Source organism: Triturus cristatus, chromosome 2_2 (genome assembly GCF_964204655.1).
Source record: "Triturus cristatus chromosome 2_2, aTriCri1.1, whole genome shotgun sequence".
In the NCBI taxonomy this organism is placed as follows: Eukaryota; Metazoa; Chordata; class Amphibia; order Caudata; family Salamandridae; genus Triturus; species Triturus cristatus.
Window position 1 is genome coordinate 174,998,820 of NC_140582.1, and position 26,955 is coordinate 175,025,774.

Below are 26,955 nucleotides of genomic sequence, written 5' to 3' on the forward strand. Positions count from 1 at the left end.
TATATCTATATATATCACTACACTTAAAACCTTATAAGTCACCCCTATAGCAGGCCTTAACAATCCTGAAGGCAGGGTGCTAGGTTTTACGTGAGAGGGTGCTCCTGCATGAGCAGGGCCCCTCTGCAGTCTTCAGAGACCATTCTCCCGGGCTGTACGTGATACTACCAGACATAGAGGTAGAGGTGCATTATAACCTCACGGTAAATACTATCTCGAAAACGACTGCAACGAAGTATGTCATGTTTTGTGTCAAACACCTTAGAATCATACCTCCACAACAGTAACTGGTGTGAGAGGTATGATTCCTCCCCTCAGAACCGAGGTTCTGGGGTACCTAAGTCTACCGGTATCAACTTTCTCAAGCCTTACAGCACAAAATGGATGCTGCCAGCCACAGACACGAGTCTGCCCTCCTGCTTCTGAGCCAAGCTCGCGCATAGGAAGGTCGGGCAATAGGTATCCTGTCACAGCGAGGTGTGACCACTTCCCAGACAGGATTTAGTGTTTTGGTCCCGAGTGGATGCACGGTCTCCGTGCCAGAAAGTCTGCACGAGGGGCACATTTGGTGTCCTTGTGCATAGTCCAGCTCAAACAAGTTCTGAGAGCCATTTACTCGTGCCCTGGCTCGAAACTGGACAAAGAACATGGGTGTAGCCACCCCTCTATCCTGTCCCTCCCCTAGGAGGGTCCCTAGAATCTGTCCAACCCTTTCTGGTGGGTATAAAATGGGTTACCTGGCTACAGGACATTAGATTTTACGTGGACAAGATTCTGCAAGAAGATACCACTACACTTAGACCGTCTGGACACACTGAACTTCGCTGGACCTCCCTTGGGCTCGACTTAGTCTTCACTTGCCGTCCCCAGTCTCCCCACTGCCCGTGATCCATACAGGCTCCGTACTGGACCCTGTGGACCTCCAAGACAACAGAAGAATCTCCCTTGGAGTGAAGGAGTCACTCCCCTGCTAATGCAAGCACTGTAACATATTTGACCGGTTTGCTGCTCCAGAGCTCCTGCGGACCCCGAAGTCTCCAGCAACACAGGAAGTGGGTTTCGTAAGGTCTCCGAGGTTGAGCTGCACTCTCACTGAGTTTGAGGTGGATATCCCTCGTGTGGACTGTATACCCAACCCCTGTGCACCGTGTTTATTTGCAGCTGCACACGCTTGTTGTCGTGCAAAAATTCCGTGCATTGGGCCATTTATAGCCCTGACCCCAGCGCATCTTTTCTGAGAAGGACTCAAGCATCCTCGCACTCTGTGCCCTGCTAGCTGGTGTCCTGTGAAACCGCCTGAAGTCCCCTCACGACTCCTGTGCCTTCAGCCTGTGGGTCCACTTGAGAGTCAACTTTGCTTTATTTGGGCTCCCCTGGTTGCTCCAGGCCTGCCCTGCCTCCCCTTTGCTGTGGTGAGTTCCCTGGTCCTTGCTGGGCCAGATCGACACCGAATTTGACCATCTACTTTGTTTGCCACTGCCAAGGCTTGTTGGTGCTCCCACCGGACACTCGACATCCTTGGTGGGACAGCTCACCTCCGGCCCCTGGTTGTTCTGCACATCTCTGGGTCCTCACAGCTGAAGAGTCAAGATCACCGTCAACGCCCCTGAAGCACCCGACATCAGTGGGCATCCGTCTACCGAGCCCCTGGCCACTCCAAAGTGACCCAGACTTTGTCCCCTCTGCTTTCAGGTTCTTCTCATCCAGAATACATGTTTGGATTCCCCTGGGTACTCTTTATGCTTCCAGCAGCAGCATTACTTTGTCGACATCCATAGAAAACGACAAGGGTTTCCGACGCCACTTCGTGCCTATGTCCCGGCTCCTCTGGGATAGGTAACTCTGGTACAAAGGTAGCCACAGTGGGGTGGCTCTTTAAACTCTTAAGTTCCAAAGGTTGTCTTCGTAATCTGCTGGGAAGGGTACTTATTCTCTGATTTTCCTACCACGACTTTCCCATTGTATTGTACGGAGCACGCGGTCGTGTTCTCATTCTGCACCCGTCCTCCGTGGGTCCCTATTCACTCACCTTGGGTGGTTCCTTGAGGTCCCAGCAAATCTACACCTCCTAGACTAAGTCTAGTCCCGAGTCATGGTTCTTATACCACTTATTTAATATATGGTTTGGCCTCCCCCTGGAGCCCACTGTGTATTGTGCTACTTATATTTGGTTCTTTGCAACTGTATTATTTGATTTGTGTTCTATCCTCGTGTAGAGGATACTAGAGAGTGTTATAAATAAAAAATACATATTTTTATAACTACTTTGTGGTTTCCCTTTCATTTAACCAATACTATAAGGTTACATTCTGGTAAAACAAGGTGCTTAACATTCCTTCAAGACTTAGCCTGAAGGCTGCTCTCCATAGCTACCACTAGGATAGCTTTCAATAAAGGTTATCTTGGACCTAATTACCATAAGGGTTGTTTGGACTGGTGCAAGGTGCCCACTTTAATTAGTAGACAGCATATACGAGGCCAACTTCTCACACCATTGTTCCACTACTGACATTTACACAAAGCAAGGGCCCTCTACTAGTGCGGGAGACCTACGATAGACGTTTCTGTATCCAGTCTAGCTCCAGGAACATTCAGAAATGAGGAATCTACCGAGTATCGACAAGAACGATCATTACTGAAAGTAAGTTACTTTTTCATCTCTCTTAAAGCATAGTTTAAAAGATACTTAGTAAGACATTGCCAATGGTATTTTAAACTCCCACACACCATCCATTCTGATCAGAGTGGGTTCATACCTGGAGGCAATACATCTGTGAATATATGACAAGTGTTGAATGTACTAGAAAACACCCTTGATATTACACCTACATCACCAGTGGTCGTTGTAGACCTGCAGAAGGCCTTCGATATGGTAACTTGGCGGTACATCTTTTCAGCATTATGCATAACTGAAATCTGTGACGTAATGGTGAATTGGCAGCACCTCAAACAAAAAGTATTTCCCCTTTTACTCCTTATAATATATATGTGTCTATATATGTATCTTTCTAAAAGTTGGGCACTGTGACTAATACCCTCTAATCAGCTGTTTAAGGAAACAAATGGACGTAATCCTGCATGTATTGTTTAACAGGCAGTACAATTTTGAAGTCCTTCCATATAGATAACTAACGAAAAACGAGGTATATGACCTATACAATCCAGAATGAGGGATAAAAAGATGTATATAAACTTCATATAAAAATACAAATTACAACAGTGTCATGTAAAAATGCAGATTACAACAGTGTCGACGCAGCGTTTTGGTGAACAGAAAGTTATTTCTTCCACCGTCTTCAGGACAAATAATGAAAAAAATGTTTTTTTGTTTTTAAAACATTCCACCTTTGGGAGGTGTATTCACAATGTTGTGATGATCAATGAAAATTCAACGTGGGCTTGGTTTAAATATCCACTCTAATACTGTCTTACTGCGTATCTTACTTTTCTACACAAACTTAATGTGCCCAGAGGGTGAACAAATAGATATATTCGCTCAGTTACGTTAAAAAAAAAAAACAACAAAAGAAAAAACCAACTTGCACGGAACGATTACATCCTCAGTCTCTTTTTTGTAGAGCTATAGTTATAAAACACACAATAGTCACCAAAGCTAAATGGTCACTTGTCACTCACATCCATTGACTGGTCATGCCATTTTAGCTGAACATTGGGGAAACGCTTGAGGATCATTGAAGAACAGATTGGCAGAAATGGGCTATTAAGCTCCAAAACATGTTTTTTAGCTTTTGTCCTAGCACAAAAATCTAAAACGTGTATGTTAAAATTGTAAGCAAACAGGCTTTGGGCAGGTCCCCCCCACTTTCTGCCCCTGTTTGGACTAATAGTTCATGGTTTTTCGACTCTGAGAGTATACTGAGGCCTGCTAACAAGGCTTCAGTACCAGTGTTGTTATCCATCACAAAGTGTTGTTACTCATTACAAAGTGTATGTCAAAATGGCTGCCCCCAATTAGCAAGGACTGACTTACTTATAAGTCCCTAGTATATGGTACCCAGGGCATGTAAGGCAGTGTCCACCCAGGGCTGCAGCACTGTTTGTGCCACCCTGTGTATGGCATGGTACAAAATGGCTTTCCACCTGCCACTGCAGACTGGAAGGGAAGTTCATACTGCCAGTTCGACTTTGCCTTTACCATTATTGGCTAAGCCACCACTTCCCTTATTGATATACGTATGTTTCCCCTAAGGACGGCTTATAGAGCCCAGAGGCAGGGAGCTATATATTTTTAAGTAGGGCATGCAGTTTATATGCGTATTGGCAGCAAAGGACCTAAAGGTATCATTTTGCTATGAAAAAGTTAATTGCCCCATTGGCTAATACATATTTACAGAATGGCACCCCAGTTTGGTTAACTTGTGAATGGGACCACCTAACTGGGTACTTTAAGGTATCAAATTATGTGTGGCATTAAACCTGACCTGATGCCCAGGTCGAATTTAATGTCACTATTAAAGTAAAGCAACTTTAAGAAAGTTTCCACCTGTGTCCCTGCTGGTACAGTGGTCTCACACTGTCACTGGCCCACAGACAGCTCTCCCCCTGGGGAGTAGTGTAAACAACTCCTGGGCTTTGAAACAATTGCAGTCCCCTGAAGGGACAGGTGTCACCTCCCCCTTGCAGTAAGCCACTCCGGATTTGAGACAGAGAAGAGAAGAAGGACCAGTGCCCAAACTGGCTTTCCTGTGGCCGTGTAGCCACACTGCTGACTGAGAAGCGCAGACACCCACAGACTTTTTGCCTGGATGTTCTTTGAATTATCTCCAGTTTCAATGATTACCTACAAACTGGACCTAGGGCACAACATTGCTGTATCACTTTAAGACAAATTATTCTTTTAACCTCAGCTCAAGAGGACACAACATTGCTGTGTCACTTTAAGACAAATTATTCTTTTAACCTCATCTCAAGAGATTCGCCTTACCTGAGCCTTCCTGACAAGTGCAGATTTTTCTGGCACCTCCACTCAGTGAGGGACGCCTTGGGATACCTCCCACTTGCTGGGCTGTCCTTTTGTCCTGAAGAAGACCCACTATGACACCATACTAACGCATCATAAGGGTCGAAACGTCGACGATAGCACATGGTTCAGCATTAACAAATCTCTTGGTGTATAGTATTGAGCGGCTCTGCCACAACCAGAGATATTGTCTTCGTTGCTGTTCTGACCATTCATCATCTTGTATATACTTGTATATAGCTTCACTCTTGTATATATGCACTGCACTACCAGCATTGAACACCCGTGTCACTTTAAAACACTGGTCACTTCACAATTGCGCCTCACTTTGACAGCCCTTGAAAAATGTGTTTTTAGAAATGGTTTGTGAAAACTTGAAAAAACAAATAATAATAATTTGTTGCAAGCAATTTGGAGTTTCTTGTTGTATTGTTGTGTTCCAATATTCATGTTGTTGCTCGCTGTGATTTAGCCCACTTGTACTCTCTGGCATATTGGTTACGCAGAGAGTTTTATAAAGTAATCGCAACAAGATTCGTATTTATCAGCAATGTAATTGTTGTCTCCCCGACAGAACCATTGTAGCTCTACTTATACTTTCCCAGGTTCTGAGGGACACAGGGTTCTCCCATTGTATTTATACAACACCTCTAGGGTGGGCTACCAAGCTCCTCACAGTCTAAGGACGGTTCAGACATCTTGAGAGTGGCTGGAATAGTGCACTCAGGGATTGCCAGATGCCACACATCCCTGAAAATTCATCATTAAAAAAAGAAAAATCAAAGAAACTTTATTTGCCCAGTGATTACCATAAAAGACACAGATTAATAGAGTATAATCATAGCAAAAAATGTAAAAACATAATCATGCACAATAGCAAACATCAGGTATTCGAGAGGTAACGCTAAAACCACTTTGGAAAACCAAACTGCCCACACTCTAGTAAAGGGAACAAATGTGTTTTGCAACACTCACATAAAGTGCAGGATAAAAAGATATAAATAAAAATATTTGTAATAAAATGAAAAAATACTAGTAATAAAATCATTACACACCAGAAGGACACATTGAAACAATAGTTCCTCAGAAGTGATTTAGCATGGGCAGTTACTCTTCCATGGTCTTCCTGGCTCGAACTGCAGATTTTAAAAAGGAACTCACACTGAAACAGATATCTGGAATATTCAACTGCTGCAGATGATACAAAGCTACTCTACATCTATGATGGCGCAATGATTTCAAAAGAGATTTCAGGAAAACTCTACGGGGATAATCAAAGATATTACAAAAAAAACATATAATGTAATAATGATGCGCAGAGACTGGTCTCCCCAAAGTATTAGACAGATTACTAATACTCATGAGCCGCCACAGCAATCCAGCTCTAAAACGGAAGAGGAGAGCCCCCTCCCATGGTGTGAGGTCTGAAGAACGATAAAAAATGGGCTCTTTGCTGGCAAGGTACATATAAGAGGCCAGCACTGTATTTTTCTTCAATTCGATTTGTAACCTTCTGGGGCCGTATTACAATAAGTGTCCCGGGGGCATAATGGGCGTTTGCGCCCGCTTTGCGTGCCTCTGGGGCACTTTGGTATTATAGAAGGGGGCGCAGATGCTTGTCCGTCTCCTTCTATAATACCAATAGCGCTGGCGCACTTAAAGGGCCAGCACTACCTTCAGAGGGTGTTTGAGGGAATTCCTTAGACTCTGCGCCCGCGCCATATTACAGACGCGGGTGCTTAGTCAAAGCACCCTCCAGGAGGTGCACTGACAGTGCGCCATGAAAAAGGTGGTGCACTGCCAGTGCGCCACCTGAGAGACGCCCTCTGCAGGGGGTAAAAGGGGTCCCATTGACCCCCCCAGACATCCCACTCTTTGGGGAGAGGAGTTGGCCTAACGGCTAGGGCGGTGGACCTCGAATCTGGGGAACTGGGATCGAGTCTCGGCAATGACGCTGAACATCCTGTGATTCTGGGCAAATCACTTCATATCCCCGTGCCTAACAAAAATTAATGTGTCCTCATGTAATGCAACTGGTGCTATGTAAAGTGCTCTGAAACCCGATTCGGGTCAAGTTCGCGCTATATAAAACTCTGTAAAATAAAAAAATAAATCCGCTTGCAGGCGGGCGCAGTCACTAACTGCACCCGCCTGCAAGGGAATATCTATTACCCTGTAAAAGTGCAGGCGGGTGCTACCTGCACTGTGAAAACACGGAGCAGCTGCTCTGTGTTTTTACATGTATGCGCTGCTGCCCTGGGGGGATGTAACTTAGCCAGGGAATGGCATATCCTTTGTCTAGGCTAAGGCAATCCAGAATCACATCTCAAAAAAGCTGCCCTAACCCAAGGCAATAACGGAGCCAATTGAACCCTGTCCTCAACGAAGCGCTACGAAGCGCTGGCTTAATTATGCGTGTACTATATAACTTGTGGCGGTTAATAGTAAGTTTTAAAACTACAGGCATATCAGATTTTCCTCTAACTGAAGAGAGGAATTTTTAACGCATCTTCAAATCCCCGCCCCATACAGAGCAGCTAGGACACATTGCACATTGTATACCTTTAAAAAGATGCAAAACAACCCTCATCGATAATGCGAGATTGAAAATTGCTCCCACTGACACGTTGAGCTTAAGACATGAGCTGGTCATCTGAGGATGTCAGGAGCCCTTAGCTTTAAAGATTACTCCCAGATAATCTAAGTCTCTAGCACCGCCCAAGGTCTGGCCCTTAACAATAATCCTGCAAGTATCAATACTACCTGGCCACAGGCCATAATTTGAGACTTACTGTAATTGGTGACCAAGGTCTAAACTATCCATGAAATGGGCAAAATGGTCCACCAAGACCCGCAAAGCGTTAGGGGTCTGGGCAAACAGGACAGCGTTGCCCGCGTTGAGCAGACCGGGCACCTGTGTGACAGCAACTTCAGGTGTATCGACCAATAGAGAGGTAAAATAAGGACTACTACATTAATTTATAAAATAAAGAGTAGAGGAGCCAAAATGCAACCATGGCGTACTCCTTGCCTAAGACCAAATTCTGGAGACATTTCTCCTTTAGAGCTCACTCGAGCTTTAGCAGTCAGATCTAAGTGAAGTTTATACAAAAAGTTCACAAATGGAATCTCTACGCCCATGTCCAACAGCTCAGCTTCAACCACAGCTTTGTCCTATTGACAGAATCAAATGCTGTTGACAGGTCCATGAAGGCCAAGTACAAAGTGCGCCCCTTACAAAAATTTATTTGTTGACTATTAGACTTAAGTTTAGGCACTGCGGTACGTACCCAGCTCCGGATGGGACCCATATTGGTCGGGTGAGAGAATTCATCAATAAGTAGGAGTGGGCCTTGTAGCCCAATGACTAGTGACTGTGCTGTCCCCTTGGTACACTTTCCTGGGATAATTATGGCACCCCTGGTATCCTGAACTTTAGATCATGCTGGATTTGGAAAGAGGACCAAAGGACTGCTCTTGGAACTGCTCAAAGAGAGGCTGCACTGTCTGCTGGACTGCGCCTGCTGCACTTTGGGCTACCGAATGTAGGCCTATGCCCGTGTCTCTCACTCAGGAAAAGTAGTTTCCCAGCCCCAGACCGACGCAGTAACTCCAAGGGTCAGTTAGCTGGCCCCATGGAACCAGTTTCAGGGACAAAAGAGCTGAAGAAGCCAAAACCTGCAAGTTGCAAGCCACCAGAGAAGATTTGCTGCTAGCTGCCGCCTGGGTGTCCCAAGAGACTGTTCCTCAACAGCCAAAAGTTGCACCCATGTCTGCCAGACCCACAGAGTACCGTTAGAGGCCAGATTGGTAACCCAAAAGGGACACTAACCCCCAATAAAAGATTTTGCTCCAGCACCTGTGCTCGAAGATCGGTAGCCCAGCCGCAGCTGGCCCTCTACTATCTTGACGAGGACTTCGTAGGACCCCGACCTCTGTGGCCAAAGTCACCTACATCACCCACGGCCTGAGGAACCACCACAAAGGCACCCCATTGACCGCACAGCAACCGGATCATCTTTTCATCCTCCATCCCCAGCATCAGGACCACTCCATTATAATTAAGTCTCCCTGTTTTTACTGATTTTTACACATAAATACAGACAGAAAACTTTCATTTTCTTGTCTGTATTTATTTTTTTATATTGATAAAAACTGAAATTGGGTCGCTTTTTGAGTAATTCTAAATACTGTCTGCCATGACTGCCATGCCAATAGTTGTGTGGATTAATAGGTAAGATGGTTAAAAAAAAGGAATTTTAGTGCAGAAGCTTCAACAGCAGTAGATAAGCACATTGTTGATAGTGAAATTTGCATATTTATAAATAAGTGCACTGATTTATCTTCTGCGGGTGTTCACAGCACTGAAACCTGACAGGCATTCAGGCATGAGTGCATATTTATCGGTTAAATAAATGTGGAGATATGCTCATTTAAGCGTAATTTTTCCACAAAACCCAAAATAAATATGGATAATTACAGATAAAATTACAAAAAATAATTATGGATAAATACAGACGGAAATGGCAAACAAATAAATACCATAAAACCGGGAGCCCTAATTATAATCTATGGCAGTCATAATGTAAAGGCTGGAAATGGGCTGGAAAACACTCCAGTGGCCAGGTAACTGTACAGATCTACTTCACAGGCCCCTTAGACCTTCTCCCTGTCAGATATTGTTGTTCAAGCTGGGCCAAGTAGCCAAACTGATGGTTTCAAACTTTTTAAAAGTTTACATCGTTTTTGTAGACCAATGCTTGTTTGCAATTGGAATTAAACGTGATAAAACCTTTAAAAATCTGTCTCTCAGGAACCCTCTAATGGATTTTGCTCATCATAGACTCTAAAAGTTCATAAAAATATACTCTATTTTTATAAATTGTGTTCTGTTTCTTTTGTATTGTGTGGCTTTCTTATTTCGTTGTTTGGAATTGTTAAATGCTTCACACCAAGTTCCTTTGTTTAAGGCTTTCTGCTTTAAGCCACAGCTGCCCAGGGTTGAGCTTAAGGTTTACAAATGAGCCTGACTGGACCCAATAACATTTTTGCGAGTGTATTCCACGGAAAGGATACCAAGCCCTACCATACAATACACCCAGATCCTCACAAAAATGTTTTGGTTTGGGATTCGCAGTGGCCAAAAGATGTATTGCACAGTCATGCAAATCAACTAGATTCCGAGAGATCAGAGAATGGGAAAGAGAAATGATCTAAAGATAGAGAGCACAGCGCAGTATGAGGGAGACAAGAGGGCGACATGAGGAGGGAAACGCCAAGAACCTGAGAAATTTTGGTAGAAGCTGTGAAACGGAAGAACAACGATGATTCAACCCCGTGAACTGGAGCATGTCCACTATGAGGTATTTCTGGAATGGAACATTTCACAAACTCATTACCCAGTGCTCATGGGAACGTCACGTGCTAAGTTCCATGAAGTACTGAACAGAGCCAGGGGCGCAGCTAGACCTGAACTTCCGGAGGGAGGTGGGGGGAGTTTAAGGCTTCCAAACAGGGCCAGTTCAAGCGCTGATTGCGGCCTTTACAATAGTCATTTTTGGCTCTCTGCTTCCCCATAACCTCCTTCTCCATGAATTCACTCACTACCACTCTCCAACAGAGCACCTCATCTCTCCATAGCTTCTCTCTGACGTACATTTCATTTTTTTATAGTGCTACCCATAGTTCACTCACACTCAGTTCTGTGATCTGGCACATTAACCCTCTGTGCTACTTTACGATGAGCCAAAAGTGCCACTAGACAAAATTCTGAACTCTCACCAGTAGGAACATTAATCACCAGAGTTATCTTGACATTTTGATTGTTGTAAACCCCCCAAAAATGTTCAACACAGTGTCTCCCACCAAAGTCAACTCCACGTGCGGCAGCACTGGTCGCACTGTCCTAAAGCCTGTCCTGCTCCCAGCAATGGGGCAGGACAAGCATTGACAGGATGGGGATCAGAGAAAACCTCATGGCCATTATGGGAAAAATAAGATTTATGTAAGTGGAGGGGTGTGAAACTTACCCCGATTTCCAGCAAGCAAAACAAGTTAACAGATTTCTTGAAGATGATTTAGGGGAGGGTAGACTTCTCCCCTGAGAATTTTTTATACTTTTGGGATCAAATTTGCTAGAACGGCACAGACTCTTATAGGGCATTCGTGAAATATTCCAGTACTTTAATTGTGCACCAGGAAAGCCTGGCAATTCGTAGGAGTAGAACTCGTATTTTCCAACTGGGGAACTGGGTTCGAATCCTGGTAACGGCTCAACATTCTGTGATTCTGAGCAATTCACTTTATCTGCACATGCCTAAAAAAGGAGAGACAAATGCATTTCCTCCTTTAATGTAAAGCGCTCTTATGCACTGAGGCAAGGTTTGCGCTATATTAAACTGAAAAAAAAGTTGGAGTAAATGGCCCCATAACAATAAGGAGCACAGGTTCGGACTGGGGCAGATAATAAGCCCGGGCACCAAAATTAATGTGGCCCCCATTAGTAATTTAAATAGCTAAATAAAGTTGACCATGTTTGAAAACGGGTTTGCTGTTGAACTTGTAAAGACAGCTAGCTGTATGTGTGTTTTGCAAGGTATGGAAGGCTGCGTGGATCTGAGCTTGCAGCATGCAATGTTTGTTTTAATATCAGGGAGATCACAAGATAAACCATATCACAGGCCCTCGAACAGCCCAAAAAACAGCCCACCCAGTGAACTGGTGGCCCAGCCCGTCCTACACTCCCTGCTTGCCCATCAGGGCAGGCCAATTCCGACAGTACATTTGTGTGTATTTGAAAACAACACATTATATATACAAATAAAAATGAGGCCAGTGCATGTGTGTTGTACGTGATCATACGTGAGGGTTATGCCTGTATAAGTGCAGAGGGAGGGATGTGCCTTTGTGGGTGAGTGCATTGTGAGGGGTGGGCCTGTGTGAGCACAGGAGGGTGACAGGTGAGCCTGTGTGAGTGTATAGTGAGCAGTGTGCATGTGAGAGTTTCAGGGTGCAGCACATTAAAATAAACCCTATTCGTTTTCCCAATGCTAATTTGGTAGGGGCGTTAGTCGTGGCAGGCATATTCTTAGGTTTCGCTGTTAAAACCTGCCCTTTGTATACAATCTGAGTCCAGAATCCCACAATTACTCAACATACCCACACCACGTGGAAGAAGCCTGCACCTTCCTAGTTACAGCTACGACGTTGCAGGTTAGTCAGGAGTCAGATATGTTCTACCCAGGACATCATGGGTGGGGTCGGGCTTTAACGGGCCCGGGTCCCTCCGGGTCTTCAACCCGGTAGTAGATAAAATAGGACATTGAAACGGGTCCCTTCGGGCCCTATATGCATGTCCTTACCTCTACAGACAAAAAAAATGGTCGATTTCGGACTAAGAAGTGTAAACATTTTTAAGGCAAACCATGTCCTTCCCGTTTATATTTTACATGCGTTCCTTAATCTTGCATCCCCTAAGAGCCGTTAATTTTTCCAGGGTTTTTTGTGTTACCGCATGTTTTTTCGGGCAGCATATTACTCTTTGTCCCTAAGAGTCCTCCGGAGATCATGCAGCTTTACTTTATGGCAGGGCATGAACTCGCGGCTTTATCCGTTAAACTGCCATAGCTGAGATGGATGGTCCCTGCGTTGGGACGATCGTTGCGTCATGTCCACGGTGAATTTTAGCGAGAATTGTATTGGCACTACAAATCAGTGTAGATCATATTGTATTGTTGAACTGTAATTTGACAGTAATTGTAAGTCATGGAGGAGGTGAAAACCTGTATGATGAAATTTAATAATGCCCCGGTCGTATTGCCCTCCCGGGGCAGCCTCTGGCATTCGTTTTAGCATGTCCGTTTCTAGTGCAAGCCAAAGCTAGGCACCCTCGCCTGGTGGCCGGAAGCACAGGGCTACCATATTGGCCCTACGAATAGTAAGTGGATATGACTCTTCAGAGGAGTAAGTCAGCAAAAAGACACTCCAGATAGTGTACTAATCATAAAGGGCCAGCCAAAAATCCCACAGTGGCGGCTTCTCCGCTAAGGCAGAGGAGCATCGCCCCACTGCTATTTCACATTGCTGAAAATAAAAAGAAAATAATAACAGGACGTTATTACAATTTTATTTTTCTATGCGGACTCGGAGCCGGGGCAATGCTGGGCTCTGTGATGCCAGACCAGAGCGAGCAGTGGTATGTACACCTCTAAGTGCGCATGACGGCCGGCCAAACCGTCATGCGTACTTAGCATGTTCTCCACCTGGCTGTGTTGCAGAGCCCTGTGAAGACCATGCCAGGCTCCCAGGCAGGGCTTGAGCGGCCAGATAGGCCGCTCAGACCAATCACGACGCTGCTCATACAGCATTATGATTGGCTGGGAGAGAATACAGGAGCATGGGTGCTTCGGGTGCTACCAGCAGATGAAGGGGACAGAGGAGAGGCATTTGGGCGGTGGAGGTAAGTTTAGTTATTATTATTCTTTTTAATCCATTCCCCCCGCCCCACCACCCACGTTCCGAGCAGCCAGCCTCCACTGTACAGGAGGCAGCGTAAAACAGCCTAAACCACAGGTGGCCCTGTGAGGCAGCACATGCTGTACATGTACAAGGAGGGCTCATCTTAGTAGTGCTTTAAGCACTCTAGCCAAATCACAGGCGCCTCTAAGCTGGAGGTGGGCTCAGGGAGAGGGCTGCGACCACATCGTTTTCCTTTCTCTGTGTCTCTTGTGAAAGTCTAACTGCTGCTGTTTTGTTGTGTTCTGGTAAATGACGTCGTTTTTTAAGCAGACCAATTTCCCGAAAAGTGTAAGTTAACCCATTAGCAGAGAGATACTAACCTCTGTATTGGAAAGACTACCTCTGCCCTCTCAGCCACTGGGCCCTTTATTTCCTAATTGCACCCAAGAAAAAAAAATCAAAGTCCTAAACTACATTTTATTTTGCACTTGCTGGCTTTAACTTCCTCATTCTCCTCATCTTCCCTATCTCCACTCTGCTCTCCTCTCATTCCTTCATCCGTTTAATTATCTTCTCTATCCCCTTCCACAGTCCCTCATACCCCTCTTCTGTCTTTAACCCATCCTCTCCTCTTTTCTCCCTTCTCTCCTTATTTCTGGTTCTCTTCTCTTCCTTTTCCCTTGCCCACTTTCATAATCCTTCTCATCTCTACCGCACAACCATATTTCTTCTCTCATTCTGTCATTTTTTCCTGCCTCCACCTCATTCTTCCACCCTCTCTTTTTCTTTCATCCCCATCCGGCCTCTTCTTTATTGTTTCCTTATCCTCTACTCCCTCTGTACCACTCCCACTTATAAGTAAACACAACCATGCCCCTGGCATGCATTGCAGCTGCAAATAAAATAACATTCAGAGCAGGATGCTTTTGAAATAACATCAGCTGGTGCAGGGAAGACTGGCCCACCTCCCACCTCTGGGCCCTTGTGTATTTCACCAGCTGCACCATGGCTCCAGGCACTATGACATATGATGTCATTATACATTCCTGCCCTTACAGCTAACAACGTGGTGCATAGTGGGGCTTGTAGTTTTGCTTTAAAACTGTTTTCATATGAACTTAAAACTACTGCAAAAACTCTGTTAGTTAAAATGCCAGAATAGTCCAAAGGTGTCATAGATGACAGTGAGTCACATGTCAACAATGCTTTACTATTTTACAAAACCGACAAATCCATTTAAGAAACTGCTTGTTTCACATGTAAAAGTAAACTATGGTCATAAGTTTTGGGAGGGATAACTCTTTCTTTCACAGTACATACTAAAAGCAGCATTAACAATGCAAGTTGTCTTGTCTTTTGTGTAGTGGAAATTTGTGTACCGAGCTTCAGAACACAATAAAAGGACACCAGTGACAGCAGCTGCGCAACCTGCCCTAGCACAAACAATAAGCAAAGGACAGGTGGCAGTAGCAGACGGAACATTACATGATTCTCTCAATACTACAGGACAGTGGCGGTGCGTCCATTGGGGGCGTTGGGGCGTTGCCCCCCTGCCCGCGCCCGCAGCACCCTCGGCGCCTCTGAACTCAGTTTACTTAAGTTCAGTGACGCCGAGGGAGAACTGACAATCATGTCAGTCAGTATGACGTCGGACCGCCCACCCCCTTCAGAGTCTGAAGGGGGTGGGCGGGCTGGCGTCGTGTTGACTGACATTGTCTGAGGCAACAGGCAGCAGCACACAAGTGCGCATGAGTGGGGACGGAGGGCGAATTTTTGCCCCGTGCCCAGTCATGCGCACTAGTGTTTCCACAGGTTGGCGCATGCCCATTAGGAGAGCGAGGGTTGAGCCAAGGCTCAAACCTCGGTCTCCTAATGGGCAGACGGGCGGAGCGTCAGCCTGCTCTAAGCCAATCCTGGCGCTGCTCCAGCGCTAGGATTGGCTGAGAGGGGTCTTGCCAGCAGTGATGGGCTGTTCCAGTGTAGGCGTCAGAACGGACCGAGGCGTCGTGGACCTGCTCAGGTAGGATTAATTTTATTAGTTATTTAAAAAACCCCACCCCCACACGACACCCCCCCTCCCCCCACGAGCCGCAACTGCATGTGAGGGCTATGCATGTAACCTGTCGGTTCTAACGACAGCTACCAGCAACATATGTGAGATTGATTTAACACGTTTAGTGTAAGTAGTGCACAGTTTGTGCTTCAGGAAGAGATAGCTGTAATTGAGAAACTAATAAGTGAGATAACACAAAAAGATCTGATAGAGAAGAATTATGCCATTCTTAAACAGATCATAGACAATCATCAGATTTACGTAAAAGACAAAAAGCTCAGAAAAATTAAAAGGGACGATAGGGACTATCGTGATGGAAGAATCTACACTTTCCATAAGAAATTTGACAATGTTCAAGGATTGGATGATAAGAAGAGGAATAGGGAGGAAAAGGGCGAAAGTGATGACACTAGTTCCACAAGTAATTTGTCAGTTTCATCACAGGGGAGCACTGCCTCATGCTCTCTGATGAATGATGTCCCTTTAGGGGAAGGAACTACGTCATTTCAAAAGGAAATGGCAAAATTACGCATTTCCAGCAGAATTCAGCAAAAGAAAGAACAACAAAAACCAGACGTGGAGGGAGGAGGAACAAGGGTAAATATCAAAATTACAACTGGAAAAATAGACACTTCGGTCAGAGGCAAGAAGGGAAATGTCAAATAATATCAGAGAATGAAGTAAATGTTGTGAATAATGATGATACTTGCCACTTAAAGATTGTCAACCTCTCCAATAAACTGCTTACTGAAGACGAAACATCAGTTCTTAGTAAAGGCCTTAATTTTTGTCCGACACAAAGTGGGGATTTGGCTGATGTTCATATCGATTTATTTAAGTTTGTAAGGTTATTGAAACTGCGTGACTTCTTTTCGACCAGACCAGATGTACCTAGTACAAGTCCACTTCCTCATGAGCCTGCATCACACACCATAGCTGATGTTAGAAACATACAATGCCTCCTCTCTATTTGTGATGAAGACCAATACGACATGACAACCCTCCTAAATGACTTTGAAATCAGGCAGGATGGTCATGTAGATAGTGGCCTCCGCCCTAAATCTAAGTTTATACCTACTTTTGGCTACGATACAAATATCGATGCTTTTTACAAAAAAGTATCAGAGGACTTATATGCACTGGAAATATCCAATAAATATAAGCCCAAACCAACGGAGAATATCTCCAAATCTGAAAGACTGGCCTTAAAACAACTTAGGGAGGATACTACAATTGTGATACGCGAAGCAGATAAGGGCGGCAATATAGTCATCATGAACCGCCTCGACTATCTGGGTGAAATCAATCGCCAACTTAGTGATACTTCGTGCTATAAGCGTATTGCTCACAATCCAATTTCCAATTTAATTGTTACTATCAATGCCAGGCTCAGTGAGTGGAAAGATGTTTGCCTCATTTCTGAAGATGAATATAGATACCTCAGAGTAGATTGTCCATCATATCCTTGTATTTATGCTTTACCCAAAATACACAAGGGGGGCCCCTTTCCACCGGGGAGACCTATTATCTCTGGAGTCGGTTCATCAACTGAGAACCTGTCTAAATTCGTGGACACGAAACTACAAAAATATGTGGTGGACCTTCCGTCATATATTAAGGATAGTAAGGACATCTTGGTAAAATTTAAAAACTTCCAATGGTCAGAAGAGCTTTTGTTTGTCACCTTAGATGTCACAAGCTTATATACTTGCATTGACAAACAATTTGGTATTATGGCCATGCGCTCTTTCCTGGACAGGGAAGGCGCGGATTTTTCTCAACACAATGAAATGATTGTCGAAATGGTCGACATTATCCTGATGAACAATTTTTTCCTGCATGATTCCAATTGGTACCAACAGACCAAGGGCGTTGCGATGGGTTCCGGGTTTGCTCCCTCGTACGCTTGCCTCTTTATGGGGTGGTACGAGAAAGAGCATGCCTGGGCCCGGGTGGCCTCCCCCTGGACTGAATTCATTGTGTTCTGGGGGAGGTACATCGATGATGTCATCTGCCTTTGGTCGGGATCTGTTGATATGTTGCACCAATACTTTAATTATCTTAATGATAATGTGTTTAATGTCAGATTCACCATGTCCTATCACAAGGATAATATCAACTTTCTAGACATAAACTTTTACATAAAGGATGGGGTGATACAAAGCAGATTATTCAGAAAAGAAACGGCATGTAATGCGCTATTACACGCATCTAGTGCCCATGCCAACTCGGTTATTAATAACATCCCCTATGGCGAAATGACACGCATTAGGAGGAACTGCAGCACCGAGGAGGATTTCCTTCACAATCTAAAGACAACAAGGAAAAGATTTGAAAACAGAGGTTATAACAACAAAGTACTAGACAAAGCTGAGTATAGAATCCTTGGTAAAAACAGAGACTCCACGCTACTGGACGGGCCTAAGGCACCAAAGAAAACAAAAACTGATAACAGACTAAGATTTGTTACCAAATACACTACCCATAGTAACGGCATTTTCAATGCCCTACGTAAAAACTGGCATCTTCTTTCCTCTGTTACAGGATTAAAAGACTCCATTTCCGAAATGCCTGGCATTACATATAAAAGAGGTATCTCTTTGAGAAACCAACTATGCCCCAGCTATGTCATGTCCCCCACACACAATGCTAATTGGATACCTGAGAAACCTAAAGGTTTCTTTACGTGTGGGTGTTGCAACATTTGTGGAAACGGAAAGAATAAAACTAAGTCCTTTTCACACAATAGCCCACGGGTTTACACTATCAGCCACTTTATTAACTGCAACACGACTTTTGTGGTTTATATTCTGGGATGTGATTGCAATATCATATATGTTGGCAGCACCATAAGATGTCTCAAAACCCGCATACAGGAACACAGGAGGGCCCTTTTAAATAGGGACACGAGATATCCTATTACTGAGCACTATAATGCCAAACATACTGTGCCCAACAACAAGTTTTGGTTTTCTGGCATTGACCATGTACCTCTGGGTAAGAGGGGTTCCGATCGGGGACTGGCACTTAGAAAACTAGAATCCAAATGGATTTGCCGTCTACGCGCCACTACACTGGGACACAACTCCGATTCAGAGATGCATTACTTTCTGTAATTCAAATATAGCCTCTGTGTTTCTTTCTTCCTCCAATATGAAACATTAATAAACTACCACACTGCCCATGGACTCACAATCGTGTGGGGGATAAGCTTCTGTTGCATCTAACCAATCTCGCCCTATTTGGGCAGATATATGTGGGGTCCTATCCTTTTTTCCTTTCTTTTTTCCTTTAGCTATATATATATTTCTTGCTTCTTCATATTTATTTTTTTGCTTTCCTTTTGTTTTGTATTATCATTATTCTTTTTCTCTATTATGTTCTACTTTCTATTACTCACTGCTATCTCTTCCTTTAGTATTTCTAATTAAGTGCTTTTTTACTTTCAACTATTTAGTTTTATCTATGTAAACTTTTCAGTGTTTATCTCATTAGCAATTTCATTATCTCTGTAACCATCTTATTACGATGGATTAACATGTCTTTCTTCTTTTTACCAATACTAAGATGGGTTGTTATACCAATCCATTATGGCGGCTAGATTCTACAATGTTTTTGCTGTATCACATGACTGGTGATGTCACATGCCCCAAGACGTCAGGTAATTCACCCGATGCGCGCGTAACACTTGATTTTTAAATATGGCCCGGTGCCGTTTCCCCCTGCTTCCGGCACTCTGCTGTTATTGCTTCCAAGGACGGGTTGGGGACAGTGGACTCCGAGGTACGAGCGGCTCGTGTTCTGAGTAATTTCTGAATTTTAATAGGAGCATTTTAACTTTCTAACAGACTTGTCTTTAGTCATTCGGTGATGGTTTTCTTTAAAATACGCTAGTTCGTACATAGAAACGCATGCACTGCCACGTCGGGGTTGGTGCGTGCGTTAGGTAATGATCACTATTTCACTTCAGTAAGTTTTCCCCTTTATTGAGTACACTTATATGTGTGGTTTGTGTCCTTGGGTGGAACTTACATTGTACAGCTGTCGCCGGGTTTTCACCCCTTGAGACTCGCTGTTTACTTAAGTTAGTTTGTTGCTCTCTCTCTCCTTCGCTATATTAGCTTACCCTATGCCGTTTTGAGATGTATGTTGGGCATGTTCTCCTAATGGGCATTGCGTGGTGCACTCAGCAGGCGCCTGGGTGCTTACTTTGTACAAAACTCTTTTATTACTGGCATATTACCTGCTTTCCAGTATTCGAGACTTTGTGTACCTTTTGGTATTACATGTCTATAAGTGTATTTTATCATTGTGGTACCGTCCGATAAGATTTGTGTGGGCGGACCCCCCTGTAATTTTGGGTTTATATATTTAATACCTTATCGGCTACTTGCACTATAAACATATTAGAATAACTGTTTTTAACTCGTCGGTGCAATTAGCATATTAATATCACGTCATACTTTTTCATTTAGAATATTGGAATCCTTGAAAATTGTGTGCTCGTATCATGGAGCCGTCACTCTGATTACTCTGGTCACCTTCTACAGCCACCCATGCTGTCGCGGTGATCCTTTCTGTTTCTAACTCGAATACTAGACGAAGCCACATTATTTTCTCACTATTGGTAAGTCCACGCCTATCTCTGTGTGACACTACCAGCACGTCGTATTTGTGATATTGGGCTGTCTTGTTTTTGTTATAATTTATATTTATAACCCCACACATGTTGGATACCATCACACTGCTTTGTTTACTACATGGTTTGTTCCAACAGTAGTCAGTTTGTCGATGTTCTCTTTTATAATGTTTGCTTATTGGTTGACTACCTTCACTGGGTTTAACTTTTTCCCTCACACACATTTTTTCTTTTTCGCTTTCCTTCCCCTTCTTTCCCCGTCGCGTCCCTTATCTTTCCTTTTTTTTTTTTTTTTTTCTTTTTCGTTTTCACTCTTTCCTTATATCTTCTTTTTTCCTTTCTTTCTTCGCTTCCCTTCTTTTATTTTTTCTCTTCCCTTTCCCTTTCTTTTCCTTTCCTTCCCTTTCTTGTATAGTATTTCGTGGTTATCGTATTTTTTTGGGGAATGATTCCTTGCCTTATATATAAATCAATTCCTCACGGTTACACACTAGGGATAGGTACCTTAATATCGGTGATGACGATGTTCTAATTTTTTGTATATATACTTTTTGTTTTATATACGTGTATGCAGTAATTTTATGGTATATGATATATATGAAATGAGTATTGTCTTGTATTGTATTCATTTATGATATAAATGTTGTAATGTTGTTATTTTTGTTTATTTGTCTTCTTTGTCCGCCTTTTCATTAATGGATGAACTCTTCTCGTCTCTGGTAGATCTAAAATACCCAACTACCAGATAGAATATATCGTTGTGTCATGTGATGTTCTGTGGTGTTGCTGTTATTTAAATGTGGTCATGTTGCATGTTTTCAGCCTTGAAGAAGTTCCAGTGTGGAACGAAACGCGTTGGCTGCAAATCTTTTTACAAGAAAATTAAAAGAATACTTCAAAAAAATTGTCTGGACCTGGACTTTTACTGGTGCACCTTCCTCTTCTGCTTTATCTTACACAACTGGTCTCCAGTGGAGTCGATCTACGGCGTGCTCCTGGAAGATTTGTGCACAGGAACTGAATTTTTAACTAAACATATGGGATTTAAAGTGCTTAACTTATGGTCAGCCGTAGTTTGTTCTTTTGCATAAAGTAGTGCACAGTTTGTCACTGTAACCTGCTGTTTGTTTATATAGGCAGTCGGTTCCGGTAGCAGAGCTTCCCCGCGTCCTAGGAGCTGCTGGTCACGGTAACAAGATTCCCTATAGTTTGCTGGTAATTGAATCCGGACTCCTGTGCTTCTAATCCCAGCTCTGAGCAGTTGGTTCTCTTTTCACAGCTATCCCTTGCTGATTAATTGATAGCAGGGTTTTCTCCTCTGTGGCTAATCCCAGTAGCAGCGGTCACAATGGCTTTAAGACCTTTTGCTGATGACATAGGAGCAGGCGAATCGTTGGGGTGCTTTACCGGGTATCTTGTCACTTGTTGACTGATAGCTTTGGTCGTGGGCCACGCAATGCATTGTTAGTCTCTGTATCAGGGCTTTCATGCCTCTCTCTGGGGTGCTGGCTCTGAGAGCATCTCGCACAGTGGTCACTGCTTCTGGTGGCCGGGCTCCTGCTGTGGTGAGGTGCAGGGTTGGTTAGCAGGACTTTTAGTGGGTTGCTTTACCGGCAGCAGGTTGCTGAACCTGGTAGCATAGCCTCATAGCACTTTATTTCTTCTTGTAGGCGCCCTGGAGAGTGACTGTTGGACCAGGTGAAGACAAAAGTCCCTTTAACCAAGTTGAAGGCGTCGTTGCTGTTTCTGCTCCCAGTTTTGTTCCCTGTACTCACACACGCTGTTCTTCCGTCATTGAGCGAATTGGTATCATCAGTTGTGCTATTTCAACTGCATTACAGCAGCACTGTACCACGACAGTTTAAGAACCCAGTGTTAGTCTTTTGTTGTAAACCTGCCCGTTGTGTCAGACTTTCCCCCTGAGTGGGATTTCAGTGTCATGTTGAAATGCCCCTCACTTGTAAGTAGGCCTCACATTAGGTTTTATAATCTGTGGTTTTATGGGATATTTACGAACATCCATATGTGAAAACACCACCATAGCATGTTTGTATCTGTGCCACTAGGTGAAAGGTCTGTGTGCATGTAAAGCATGAATTCCGGTGCAGACTAGAGTTACATGACACGCCTTGCTGCTTTGAGTTATTAATGTTTTAGACATGCAGCACCAGTTAGCACTCTCGCCTTCCTCGGGCAGGAGCACCTGACGTCTCCATCCAGCCCGGAATGTGTTCATGGGGCAGCGGTGCCGAGACCTCTCCTCCTGGTAGGAGTGTTGTGCTTTGTGTCACGTGGACGTCTCTCCCCCACCACAGAGAAATGTGCGCACGAACCATGCTAATAAGGCTCCTTGAGCGATGTCCCAAAAACACGACAGCATAATCCGTCTTCCAAAAGTGCATGAGGTAAAAGTATCTAAACCCCTGAGCCCATGCCTCTGCTCGAAGGGAAGGGGGAGTATACAGAGAAAAGATAGAAGCAGTCATCTGTGGGCATTACAGCTGCTCCAAAATTGCAGTGCTTGTGTCACAGCAGAAGGCCGGAGGCTCGCATAGCATACGGGAGTAAGGGACACAGTGCTTTGCTTTCCCTTTTCTCCTCTTTGTACATCAACACCATCTCAGTCCCCATTGATGCAATGTGTGATCCTGGTACAATCACATCGCATAATGTTTCATATTTGCCAGTGTTTGTGGAGTGATTTGGTATAACCCTGTAGCAGAGAATGGGCAGGAAATAGGCAGACTTAGGGGTTGTACCTATATTGACTGTTTAACAGCGCATCATTTTATAAAACGTTCAATATGTTAATGGAAAAGTAATGGTTGTATTTATTTAAACATATCTTAATGCCTCATACCCCTAACTACTTCCCGGCTTTTAGAATGCAGTGTGGTGTTTCAAAGGTACAAGCTTGAACATTTGAGATGGAAGGGGGGAGGACGCTTAGTGTCTGACTATTTGTCTGCATTATAATTCCTATTATAAGATCAGTTTGGGTGTCTCTGCTTTACAGTTTCAAGACTGAGATGTGTCTGCTTGTGTGTATTTGTCTGTCTACTTGGCAATCCCCAGTAGAGAGGAGTGTGTACACCTGTAGTGAGCATGGGTCTCTGTTGAGCTGGGTGAAGGTACAAGAGTAAAGCTGTGTGAAGTGAGGGGAGGTGCAGTGACCGATCTGTTTATTAGGCCCAGCACTAATTGCTTTATTAACCTTCCTGCTACCTCAAATTTGCTTAAAAATGCACCGTTTGTCCTCTCTTTTTTCAAAATTTTCTTGGGATGGGGGAAGCCCCCCAAACCTTCTGTAGGTTGTTCGAGCTTGTTCGCTCGCTACTCTCGCTCGCCGCAGTACAACAATAATGTTACGGCCACCACTTTCAATTGTCACCAGCCGCCACTGCTACAGGAAAGGTACAACAAAGGTTTCTAACACACCAAAGAGGGAGCAAGAGAAATTAAAGGACTATTTTATGGTTCCCCAAACAGACACAGACATAAACATACAAGAGGTATGATAAGCCTCTTATGTAATTAACACACTTTCATGCGCTCACCTAATCACCTACCGAGTGTGATATGCTTCATCAGAGAGTTCCACATCTAGCTTTAGCAAGCATCCAAGAGCAGTACTCTTTACAGACTGTACAGTGCCCCAGGTACGAGTTCCCTAGATTGATAAAGGGTATGTCAGTTATGTCAATATTTATGTTCTACCTTTGCTAAAATGTCTGAACAATATTAACATTTTGTGTGAGTGACATAAACATTTTTACTGGTGCACCCCTACCACAATATAAACCAAGCATTTACAATGCAATAGGTCTCGCAATAGCGAGATTTGTTTTTAAAACTCTTTTTATTGATTTGAAAACAGGTAATTTACATTTAGATTTGTATACATTGCAGTACAGTTACATGTTTCATATATTTAGTAGGAATCAGTAGTAAATCAGTCATTGAGTCAGTCTCATGATATTTCCAATATTTTGCTTCATCTCCATCTCCTTGGTAGGTGAGATACACAGTTCACCACGGTATTCATTCCATTTAGTCCACTTTTTGTCCCATTTCTTAGGACAACCTCTGGATTTGAACACCTCTTTTTCTGCTATCATGCATCGGTCTAAATCCTTAGCCCAACCCTTCTGCGATGGCATCTCCTCCACTCCCCACTTCATTGCAATTGCGCTTTTCACTAGTGTGTATCCCAGGGTGGTCATTTGTTGCTCTACTTCTGTCAGGTCTGTAGCCTCCCATATATTAAGGAGTCCCAGTCCGGGTGTTAAGGTAATCTCTTTTCCTAGTGCTCTCTGCATGTGTGTTGTGGCCTTCTACCATAGAGTTTGTACGTGGGGACATTCCCATATTGTGTGGTAGAATGTGGCGTTGTGGCTGTATTTACGGAGACATTGCGCATCTTGTCTCTTCCCTATTTTTGCTAACATAGCCCCTGTGAAATAAGTTCTATGTAGGATTTTCAATTGGATCAGGCGAAGCCTAAGAGGTATAGCTGATTCCCTCAGGGACATCAGCGCTGTTTGCCAGTCATCATCTTCAAGTTGCCCTACATCGGCCTGCCATCTCTCTTGCAGCGTATGAAACATTTCTGGCAGGTTGTTACAGAGTTTCTTATGTGTTAAAGATATCGCCTTTTCCAGTACAGGTTCTGAGAGCAATCGGTCTTCCAGAGGGGATGATTTTGGTATATTTGTCATGTCTGAGATTGCAGCCTGAAGAGCATGTCGCACCTGTAGGTAACGGAAGGCCTCTACCTGAGCTAGTTCATATTGCTCCCTCAGTCTGTGAATGTGAGTATCTTCGCCTTTTTCACAAGGTGGCCTATTGTGGAGATTCCTATAGTGTCCCACCTATCAAAGCCAGGCTGGTTACAGAGTAATCCAAGCTTTTGGGTGGACCACAATGGGGTGGCTTGTGTCAGTACGTCCGACCAGCCGAGACGTCTGTTCGCTTGATTCCAAATCCCGCTTGACCCGGCATATCTGTCAAGCAGATATGCCGGGTCCAGTGGGGAGCGGTAAAGCCAGTGATTTACCACTATCAACTGTGACACCCAGTAGTATAGATGCACATCTGTGAGTGCTATACCTCCATAGCACCAACCCTCTCTTAATTTATTTAGCGCGATACGGGCGGCCTCCCGTCCCATAGCAGCATTCTTACCTTACTCTCTATGTTTCTGAAGTAGGACTTGTGATATCGTTTGAAGTTCCACGTTCTATGCTGGAGCGTGGAGCATGGAGATTCTATTGGATTCAGTTATCTGAAGTCCTCTGTGGATGGGGTCAAATAATAAATCCTCCATCGATATTTAACGCATACAGTGTTTATTGCCTATTTTACACTGGCGACGATCGCGTGAGGTGTAGAAGAGGGTTAATTGACCCCAACGCGGAGAAGGAGCATCGTGTGTGGTGAGGAACAATATAAATAAAAAGGACCTTCCTAACGAAGAGAGAGGAAACGGCGAAGCGGAATCGCGGACACATCTCACCGGTGTAGCGGATTGCTGCCGACGTTGTGCAGGTCTTGTAAAAGAAATTGGCAGTGGAAAAGTTTAATAAGCGAAGAGGAAGGGTCTGCTGGAATGCAGATCGCGCATGCGTGTCACTTTGGTGGTTGAACAAGGACGTGGTGAGTAACGTGCCCTATTGCCTTGAAAGGAGAGCCCAATTGTCACGCAAGGTCTGTGCTGGGAAAACAAGCCCAATCTGTGGTAAAAAAAAGACGAATTGAGCGCGTTTTTCAACGGAGGAGGTCATTTCTTGATGGGATACAAAGGAAGGAGTTTAGAATAGACTGACTTCAGGATTTGGACATGTAACAACAGTGCCATATTTGTATGGATTTCTGGTTTAAAAAAAAAAGGGAACAACATTTATAATTATAAGGTTAAGATCTTGGTGAAAAGCAAATCCATAAATAAAAAAAAAATTGTTATAATTCTGAATAGGCAACAAATTAGTTAAAACAGTGATAAGTACTCTAAAAAAAAAAAGAAAATATTTGCATATGTTTGTTTAGGTTCTCTGTATTTGCGTAAAATTACAATTTAACTGCGGATGTTTAGTATTAATTTTTTTTTAAGGTTTAGGAAGGAAAATTTATTTTAAGTAAGTGTGTAAAAGTACTTTTAAAATAGGATTGGAGGAACATTTTACAATAAGTTGAAAATGCAAAATGTTACTGCCCCACCATTTTTCTTGACTAGCCCAGGGGAACCGCCAGTAAAATGGCAAAAATGGAAGAACATTTTTGAAAATCATGCAAGGGTATGTGGCGCAAATTTGAGTGCGGAAAGAAAGCAGGCACTTTTACTTCACTGTTTAGGCGGAGAGGGGCAAGAAGTCTTAGAAAATTTACCACCACTAAGTCAAATATGTCAAAGAGGATTAAATGAATATGAGGTATGTGTAAAACAATTAGATCTACATTATCTGCCAAAGGATAGCACTATTATGGAACGTTATTATTTTGGATTAAGAGAACAGGGAAAGGAAGAGACGGTGGAAGAGTTTGTGACTGCTCTGAGGAAACTAGCGTCAAGCTGCAAATTTGGAGAACTGGTAGAAGAAAGAATAAGGGATCAGTTTGTACTAAAATGTGGAAGTGACAAAATAAGAGAGGAACTTTGGATAAAAGATGAACCACCTTTAGATGAGGTTATGGTTATTGCAAAAAAGGTAGAACACATGTTCAAATGTGTTAACGAATTGAGCAAAGTAGGGAAGGCCACTGCGACTCTAGAGAAAACAGAGGAAGTTGTGTGTCAGGAAGTAAAAAAGTCTGACATTGATAATAAGA